The 10,539-nt window shown below is 33.7% G+C and overlaps 1 long non-coding RNA gene across 1 annotated transcript; it reads left to right on the top strand.

The window, feature by feature from the left end:
• Positions 1–8,367: 8,367 nt before the first annotated feature.
• Positions 8,368–9,864, top strand: LOC121049686. Its single transcript, XR_005801054.1, has 5 exons — positions 8,368–8,500; positions 8,589–8,663; positions 8,898–8,982; positions 9,441–9,629; positions 9,806–9,864. It is a non-coding gene; the product is annotated as an uncharacterized LOC121049686 (long non-coding RNA).
• Positions 9,865–10,539: the final 675 nt, after the last annotated feature.

Below are 10,539 nucleotides of genomic sequence, written 5' to 3'. Positions count from 1 at the left end.
CCCCCTCTTTATTGTATTTGTTTTTTTATGCTAATAAATCATATTTCTTATTAATCTCAATTTACTGTTAGTCTGTTTTTAATCTGAGCAATAAGAAATGCTCTCTTAGTATGTAAATGGTTGTATTAATCTCATCTTGAAGTACAAAAGTTATATTATTTCTACAGTAAAAATTTAAGTTACAAAGGGATGCCCAAAGACTAGATAACAATAGATTTAATTGCAGTTATTGGTGTAAAGATGCATATGTAAACAGAAACTAGTAAATAACTTATGTCAAATTCTTCTTAGACATCAAATATAAGCAAAACACTAATTTGGTTTCAGGATTACACATTAGGTGAAAAACTCGCTGATGTTAAAGTAATGTCAGACATCAGAAGTTGGTGCTTAGACATCGATAATTCTAGGTAGTGATGGGTTTGTAGTATATACAGGACATCATTTTCTTGTAAATCTGTGTTGTCTAAATATGATGTAGACATGGGGCAAAACTCGATGTCTAAATGCATGACATTAGACATCACTTAACGAGACATCGGTTGCTTACTGAAATAGACATCAGTGTTTAGCTGATGTCTATCAACATTCTTGTACTAGTATAATCTGCATGCACTCTAAAGTGTGTCTTGTTACTCAAATGTAGTTTACAACTCTTGAACCTCAAATAATAAAAAGCTGTTGAACACTTTACATTCACTTGTCTTATAGCTTCAAGGGTCAAAATCTTATTAGTTCCTTCAACATATATTAATTCCATTATTTATTTCAATTATATAACCAGCCAATCCTTTCATTCATTTCAATTAGAATAAGAGTATGTTACTACTGGCATGGCAAGTAACATATATATTCAAGTCAAAAGTAAGTAACTTCTAAGTCATCAGTTCATGACAACAATCATAGAAATAAATGATTTATAGATTATTGATGGTAGAAACCTATGTAACTACGTAAAACATGAATCCATCAAATTAAACTACATGTGTTAAGGATTACGTACATGTTTAATTAGAACTTCCAGTTACTTATACAGCTAAACTAAAGTTGAAAAAGCAATAAGATTATAAGTTTACCAAATTTAACAGCAAAAGGAATGATGCCAAACAAGTCCAATGTGTCTAAAGTTTGAACCGAGGGGGAAAGGGACCGATTAAAGGTAACAACATACCATCTCCACGGTTGTTAGTTCGGGCAAGCTTGAAGGTACCATAGCCAGCATCACCAAGCCTCTTCAGGTACATATACACAAATTCTTCATTTCCAACCCAGAACTCCTAATTTTACAAAAAATGGTCTATTAAGCACATATAGTTGGACAGAAACTAAAAAGTTCACTTTTTTCAGTTTAGACAGAAATTCAGCACAAAAGAGCAAAAGGGTACACAAAGATTACCTGGAGACATATAATAGCAGACGATTCATACAATAGCCAATCCAAAATCTTCTGATTCCTATTCACCCAAAATGAGCTGAATTGACTCTCCCGAAGCCCTTGATTCTGTTCCACACCACAAGAACAATGAAAAACTTCATAACACAATCAAAAACAATAAGCAACCTTATTTTTGACTTGAATATATATGTTACTTGCCAGAAATACAAAAAGCCAATCCTTCTTATCGTCTCCAGCTGAACCTTGAACTAGAAATATGAAAAGCCCAGCAACCTAATCATTACAAATAAGGAAAATCAAATCAAAACTCAAACAACCATAACCCTAAATTTAAATTGAGTACCGAATTACTTCACGAAACCTCTCTATTCAAACCCCCAAAGTCAATTTGATTGCCAAAAAAAAAACCAAATCGAAAGTCAAATAGCTCAACCCAAAATCACAAACGAAGCCATTTCACACAATTCAAACCAAGGAAGGAGGAGGAGTACCTCGTCTTTAAGCAGGGAGCGGATATGAGTGGAGGAGAAGATGGAAGGTGAAGAACGCAATAGGAGTGGACGAGGAGAAGATGAATCTGAGTTAGGTGAAGAACACGAAATAGGGCGCTTATAACTTTGGGAGATTGCTTTGTGAAAATTTGGGAGTAGCGCACTTATAATTTTGGGAGACCGCCAAGCACCGATTGAAATACATTAAAGATCTAGTTGGTCACTAAGTGCAAGTGTTATTAAAACTCGTAGTGGCCAAACCTAAGCTGGTCACTATTAATTAAACATTTGGTCACTGCAAAATAATAATTAGGCGGGAGTTCTAAAAAATCTGGCGCCAACTATTTTAATGACCAATGAATAATGTTGGTCACTAGTTCTATTCTATTAATGACCACCTATAAGTTGGTCACTATGATTTGGTCATTAATTCTCAGATTTGTTGTAGTGTTTGATAGGAGCGTAAAATGCGACAAATTTATAGTTTAACCCTTTCCACTTTTGCTTAGTTATTTCGTTAAAAATATCAAACTAACTTTGTTATTTTCTTAGCAGTTTTGTGGAGCAACCGTGGAGAAATAGGAGTTCAATTGGGGGAAGTTAAGGTTCTGCTGTATAGTAGTGATGCAAAAGATGAAATATGACCATTTACATGGTCAGAAACAAGAAAGAAAGCTTGTGGAAAAATTCGTGCAAAATAGTTGTCGAGAAGCAAAATCTGGAAACTGGAATCTGCCTTATTTTCTTATGTATTTGGGAGCCATTTTGAAGATATCTCTCTCGAGTGGACATTGGCAGGAATTCTTGGCTACATTTGAATATCAGATGTTGTACTACAACTGGAGCGAAAGCAGCGGTCAGAAGAATCAAGGATGAAGTCAGAAACGTTGCACAAAGTAGGCATTTCGAGCAGTTCTCTCCAACAGTCTTATCTGCGAAGAATTTTTTAGGCATCTTTTGGAGATGTTATTGGAGAGTCTTCTGGAATTTTGTAGATTGGACTTAAGGATTTGATGTCATAGGGAATCGTAGGATCAACAAACTTTCAGAAAGATTGCTACAAGGTCATTTTAAAAGCCAGTCACATTGACAAGAAAATAAGGAAAATCTGGAAATTTCTGACAGACTTTATTTTGAAGACTTTTCAAGGCTGTTTATGGGCAACGAGTTGGGAAGCTTTCTATAAGTTTTTTGCACGATTTTGAAGATCAACATCAAGACTTTTACCTGCCTAAAAATCACGTTGAAATTTGAGGTGGAACCTATTCAAAAGATGGGCTATAGAGGCTATCCTAATTGAGGCAGGAAAAGGAAGTTTCGCGCAGTTACCTTTCGTATCTCTTGGAAGATTGTTTTGAGGCTTCTTGGGGATTATTTTCTGAGTTGTAAACATCCCATATGAGCTGTGAAAGATCTAGAAGTCCAACGAAGAGGAATTCCAATTGGAGAAGGAAAAACTTGACCTAACTTCAAGAGGAAGCCTTGAACTTGTAACTCCTATATAAAGGGCCTCCTCCACGTTTTTCTATACCACATACACTCCATCTTCTGCCCTAAATCAGAAACCTCACCTCCATACTCTCTCCTCATCATAGCTCACGAAATCCCTACCCCAAGAGGAAGTCGCAGCCTCCGTCTTTCATAAGATCATCCTCCACCATCATGTCGTGCTCTTGCTTTGAAGACGCCTCAAGCTTTCTTGAAGAATATTCAAAGTGAGACCGTGATATCTACTGCCCTCTACGGTTTATTCCTTTTGTACTTTTCAATTTTATGTATACGTTTTTGGATTTCCAGACCATGAGCGAGTAATTGTCTTTGTTGAGAACTAGTATGAAACCCTAGTTATGTGATGGATTTTTAGCTTTTGAATCTCTTTTTTGATTACAAGGTATTGTGAATGCTTTGTTTGGTTTTGTTTTATAAAATCTTTTATATGTTTACGTCTTAGATTGATCACCTAAAATATGAGCTAGTTTTAAGGTGCAGTGCGTTCATGATCTTAAAACACTAAAGTAGTAAAGCCTACATGTTAGGTGAAATCAAACAAATAGAAGGCATTCTAGGATGGCGTTCCTCACTAGTTTTGTACTCTAAAATCAATCTTTCCAAAAAGCTTAATGTGTTTATGTGTACTTAATGAGTTATTTTGATAGGGTAGCGTTCTACACCTTGATTGCATATAAGCAAGCTTAGGATGCAGTGCGTTCACATTTCTAAGTAATTTCAGGAAAAATAAGGCTTTAGCGGCAATCCTAAAGTTCTTGATTGGTTTCATTCACATGCCATAGTAATTGAAGATTAGGTTAAATTGTCTTTCTCTGACCATAACTAGTGGTGGGTTACAAAGTTCTCAACCTCCATACATCTGATTTAGAAACCCTAAAAATTGCAACGTTTTCTTCCTTTTATTATTGTCTGCGTTTTCAAACCCTAAACCCCCCCCCCCCCCCCTTTCATTTAGTTTTTGCGTCAACTTTTTTTTCTTTATTTTATTTTTTATATAGTTTTGTTCAATTAACGAAATTTGTGAAAGTACCCTCAATCTCCGGACTGAACGATCCCTGCTTATCCTATACTAACAATTGTCTTTTGCAGGGTAATTTTGTGCGCTTAATTTAGGCGTATCATCCTTCAAAAGCTAAATAAGGAACAGCTTATGAAGGATTCTCACATGAAACTTGAGCTCAATGCTTTCTGAAGATAAAGACAGAAAACTCTCAAGAAGGCAACGACCAAATATTCTGCTATGTTCCACACCTTGAACAACCGTAAGAGAAACATATATATATATATATATATATATATATATATATATATATATATAGGAGAGTATGAGCTAGGGATTCTGATGTACATGGGATTTATGACGTCTTTTAAAAAGCATGGATTAAAATAGAATTATCATTTAGAAAAGCCCATAAACCAATTTAAGAAAGTTTGAATGCTTTGGATAAAACCATATGAAAATTCGCAGATCAGTACAATAGGATTGAAAAGAGGATCACATCCTATAATAGGATTTAATGGCAAGTTTAGTCCTAACCACTTTACAAGCATGCACATGTATGCAAGACATACATGATTGATGAGAGTTGTGCATGAAGATTGAAGCATTCCATTCTTCTACAGATCCAAGAGTAGAAAGCTATTAAATGAAAACATGACTTTTGGTTGTTGTGCGTAGGAAATGCCAATCAATTAAACATTGCACTAACATCACTACTATTATAGATGGAGGCCCTTCTTTTGGTGTCAAAGGCTTCACCAAAATTTAGATTGCCATATATGCCCGGGGAAAATGAAATTAATTAATTAATTAATCTCTACTACTGTAACTGGAGGGGAAATTTTACAATGTATTAATGTATAGAGAAATTTTAATACACACCCCTAATCACTTGATACACATCCCTATTATTTTATATTTCAAATTAAATTTTATAGGTAGGTTAAATGACAAAAATAGACATCTATGCATTAGAAAACAAAAAAATAGTCATATTTTCCTCATATATATTATTCTATTTATGTATAAATAGTTAGATAAAAGCAACAAATTTCTATACATGGCCTCCTAATTTAATACAAGAATAAAGTTAGAAACTATCTAATTTAATTTTCCTTAAATAAATTGTAATTAATTGAGGTTAGAAACCATAATAATTAGAATTTCAAAATCAATGGCATTAAATGTTTTTAAAACTGATCACTTTACTCCCATTTTTTAGTTAATTTCCTTTTTTTCTTTCTTAAGAGATATGATTAATCCATTTATTTTCTAACATAAAACATCACGGGTGAAAAAACTTTGTAATTGTCAATTTTTTTGGCCCCTCTAATAACAACTTTGTAGTTCTGCCATTGTGGAGAAACTACTGATATAGTTTTGGTTAAATATTCAACTCAGAATTTTATACTTGATCAACATGGTGTTTGCTGGATGAGAACTCAAATAATACAAAACCTATTTCTATTTAAAGGGAACAATAATAAATCTTTATGGATTTCTTAATAACTAACACAAGTAATCAATATGGTTATTTACAAAACATCAATTAATATACTAGAATATACTAATCATATTAAATAGTAGCCTTAATATAGTCAAATTAATAATAGGATATTTCATGATTTTTGAGATTAAGGATATTTTAGGTACTTTGGGTTGTGTATTTAGTAAAATATTAGAATGAGAAATTAAACGGGTGGTGTATTCAGTATGGAGTGTGTATTAAGTAATTTGGGGTGTGTATTTAAAACTTCTCTAATGTATAACATACATACAATTGCCTTAAAGTGGTAAAATGAGTCCTTAAAGTGGTAAAAATAGTTGATGTATAAGAAATATTAAAATATCATAGCCTTACCCATAAAGGGAGGCCCTTCTTTTGGTGTTAAAGGCTTCACTAAAATTTAGATTGCCATATATGCCCTGTGAAAATGAAATAAATTAATTAACCTAAGATGTCATTATAGTAAAATACCAAAATCAAATAAAAAAAATTAGAAAAAGAAAAAAGAGTGAGTGAGAAACATAATTTCAATCCAAAAATTACTGCAAGTAGTTTTCTAAATTTTATTGTATTTAGTTATAGAAATTTGAGACCAAAACAAATCAAGTTCTTACTTATTACTCTGGCATCGCATGGGTATAATGCTAGTACCTATAATACCATTTAGAATAAAAATGAAAACTCAAGTGAGATTATTTAAAATAATTATTATGGTAAAATAAAATAAAATTGAGAAAGTGAATAAGAAAAAAACTCTCAGATTCTCCTTATTTCAACAACCACGTTCATCTCACGGATATGGCGCTATTTTTAAATAAAGTAAGGTTAACACCATAGATTTCAACAGTTGGAACCATCAATCTTTTAAATTCTAATTTGATAAGTAACTCTGCAAAATTTCAACCATACTAAAATAGTAAAACATTCACTACTACAAAATGTCAACACACAACGGTGAAAAACTATTGTATCACGACCAGCCTAACCGTCGATTATCTTGGTGTTGTGTGATTAGGAAATCACATAACGGTGATTTCGTCATTACACATGGATCATTAGCTCAATAGACTAGCTATTTCTGTTATGCTAATTTTGCGCAGGCATGTGCCTAGCATGGCATGCGTGGGGATGCCACGGCATTGACATGGTCATGCAGAAATAATACTCAGAATTGTAGCTGTTGTGTTTTGGTTCATTCAGACAACAAAGTTATTTTTCCTTGTGTTGGTTATCTCATACAACATAATATTTTTTCTTTTGTTGTTAGTTGTCAGTTCACACAACAAATATATTTGGTTAGTTGTGGTATGATTATTGTAATCAAATTGACTAACAACCAATGACTGTAGTAAGAGAATCCTTAATTTTGAACCCTTTACAATCATACAACACATTGTTTTGTATTGTGTTGTATGAGTGAAACTCAGACAACTGAGACTGCCTTAACAAATTGTGTGAGGAGAATTGAGATAACATATTCTTTTTATCAACCACTGTGTGAGCATTATAAACTAGTTGTGTCAGTAATATATGATTTGTTGTCTGAGCTTGGTTCTCAAAAAGTTGTTGTGAACTGCTGTTTGTTCATTATGTTATACATAGCCTGGAATATTTTTCCAGAAATAATGCTCCATATATATTACCACAGAAACATTACATATTACCAAATAAAACCACAGTGGTCCATATCATTAGTGTAACTGACAATTTTCATTTTTCAAGTACATCCAAATATCCAAACTAGATAATTAATCTACCAAATTAACAAAGAAAGCATTCCAAGAACATGAATCAAAAGCAGATGATTGTTCCAAAAACATGTGCGCATATGCAATATCATGTGATATTTATCACACAAGTAGAAAATGCTTTCCAAAAACATACACGATGGCTCCTACACATATCAATATCCACTTGGCAATAAACATGGTTGCATGAAAATCTTGAGTTATGCGGCAGCATGAAAATCTGAGTTATGCGGCAGCATGAAAATCTTTACAGGTTTTGCAGTATCAGTTATCCAAACCTGAAGCCCAACAGTCAGACTCAGAAGATCAATTGTGTTCTTCCCAGATGCAAATTCGACAGGGATCTCCCACTACAAAAAAGAATTCATTTGGCTTCACCAGTTAACGTCGGCGTGAGAATGCCGTCGCCATTGATCTAAAATTCGCTACAGCAAATGTGGGGTCGCAAGGAGAAAAATTATTTACCACGGCATGGTGTCGCCGTCGCATAAATATGCCCTCAATGGCTACGACATATTCTTTCCGTCGCCAAATTTCTTTAATTTTAGCTACAGTAATACATGATGTCGTCTTCTCTACTCACCAATCCTCCAAAGAACAACAACCCAAAAATAAAAACAAACAAAGAGAAATACAGAAAGAGAAACCTGAAGGATTGACGACGAAAACGAGGTCACGTCGGCTTTGCCCTCCTTTTTTCTCCCATCATTGTTCTACAGGCTTCTCATTCCATTGTTGCCATCAAAATTATCTTGAGAGAGAGAGAGAGAGAGAGAGAGAGAGAGAGAAATAGCGTGTTTTTTTTGCTTTGTGCGAAGAGATAGAGAGCTCGATTGTTGCTGTAATCACGTAATCAACTGCGCCAGTTTGTAAATTTCTAAAATTTCGTTCGCATGTTGGTTTGGTTTCTGATTGAATGGGTTTTGTTTTATATCAGTTTTGCAGGGAAAGTGATCTTACAGCCAAGTACTGTTCGAGATCTTCCATCAACATCAATCTCCATAGAAACTGGGTTAGCATCATCAATCACTATGTTTCACTTTTTTTTTTCATTGAATCACAGATCTGATAAATTTTGGCCCTCTTATCTCAATTGAATTCGAGTTTGACTTACTTGATTTCATGGATTTATTCTGTGATATTTGATCAGATTAGTTGGTATTGATTGTTATAATCTTTCTTTTGTTAATTAAAGCTTATCTGATTGAATTATTAATGTATAAGATTTCGTTTTGTTTTGTAGCAGGGGTTTTAACCTTTCAACGATTCCAAGATCCAACTTTTTTGGAGATTCTGAAGGAAAAGGATTCCGTTGAAAAGAAATAAAATAGGTTTGGTTTTTAATCTGACTCATCTTTGTTATCATTTAGTGAATTGTCACTGGTTTCCATGAGTAAAATATCTTCTTCTACTGATGACTGATAAAGTTGTGAGTTTCTGTTGACGTGAAAGGTCCATTACAAATTCTATATACTTTAAAGTTCGCAACTGATGTACGAATATGACTAAAGAATGAATTAGAATCCTTCTTATTTGAAATATAGAATGTAGGAAGTTGTTCTTGGTTTCCATGACGATTATCATATTATCTAAAGAAACTAATTCATATGGTTGTTTCAAATATAGAATGTAAGAAGCTGTTCTCATTTGGTTTTCGTAATGACCAACTATGCTTTTCTGTTGTTATCTTATCTATGTTTTATGAATTCTTATATGTTTCTGTAATTGATGGTATTTCAATTGGTGTATTGATCAAGTTAACTATTATGTGCTTGGTTTGCTCTTACAGGTTTGACACAAGATCAGTTACTACATTCGTTGAACAAAAGTTCTCCAGAGATGGTATTCAAGTAAAAACAGGTCCCTAGGTTGTAAAAGTAGCTGATCCATTCTCAAAGCCGATCTCCGATACTGTTTGCATGAACAAAGATGTAGTTAAGGAATTTGACCCTTATTTTATTCCCCAATGTCTTTGCAGGTTTGTGTTTTTTCCTCTCTTTGATATTATTGCCTTGCTACATCAGTTTTTAGCTTTGATAATTTGTGTTGAATGTTTTGGATAGTCTTTGGTTCGTTTTTTAATTTTATCGTATGCCATGTCTCATAACCAAAATAGATATAGAACAGTAACCCTATGTCCTCTCCCTCTTTCAGAGCAAAAGCTGGCTTCAAGCTTGGCAGATAGTGTTATTCAAATGTCTCAAGATGTGATTTCTATTAATTGCTTCTGATTCTTGGAATTTGTTACATGCATTTGTTTCGGTGAACTCTGATATTGCTGTCTCTAGATAGATTGGGAAATAAAGGTTTTTTTTTTGCCTCCACAAAGGGATATAAAGGGTTTTGATGTTATAGTTAGTGGTGGGGATCATAATGCACAACATTTAGTTGCTTTAGTGAAAGTGAGTCTTGCTACTACTTATATATACATATATATATATATATATGGAAATGCGCAAGATTGATGATAGAGAGCTACATTTTTGCAGGTTGATATGGTGAGCAATCCAGACATATCCGAATAGAAGCAGAAAAGAGATGATGTTGTATTGTTGTTTGCATATCAGCTCTGAGTGGCCAGGGCTTAAATGATTGTTGCAGTGCAATCCAAGCAAAATTGAAGGTACTTCTAATTGTTTTCATACTCTTGAGTAATGTGTGTGCTCTTATAAGTTAGAAGATAAGTATGTCTTTTGTTTAGCAGGACGCTAATGGTCCCGGTGGAAGCCTTGATCCTATTTGAAAAAGGAGAGCTTCACGAAGCACATTATGAAATTGTTTTACATCGGATCGTCCAAGGTGTCATCGACAAAAAAAAAATAGAACCATGACTCTATTAACAAGCAGCTGTTCAAATTGAACCCTACCAAAATTCAATGAGGTAATTT

The sequence above is a fragment of the Rosa chinensis genome, chromosome 6 (genome assembly GCF_002994745.2).
Source record: "Rosa chinensis cultivar Old Blush chromosome 6, RchiOBHm-V2, whole genome shotgun sequence".
Classification (NCBI taxonomy): Eukaryota; Viridiplantae; Streptophyta; class Magnoliopsida; order Rosales; family Rosaceae; genus Rosa; species Rosa chinensis.
Note: the sequence above shows the minus strand (reverse complement) of the source record. Positions and strands in the feature narration are given on the sequence as shown.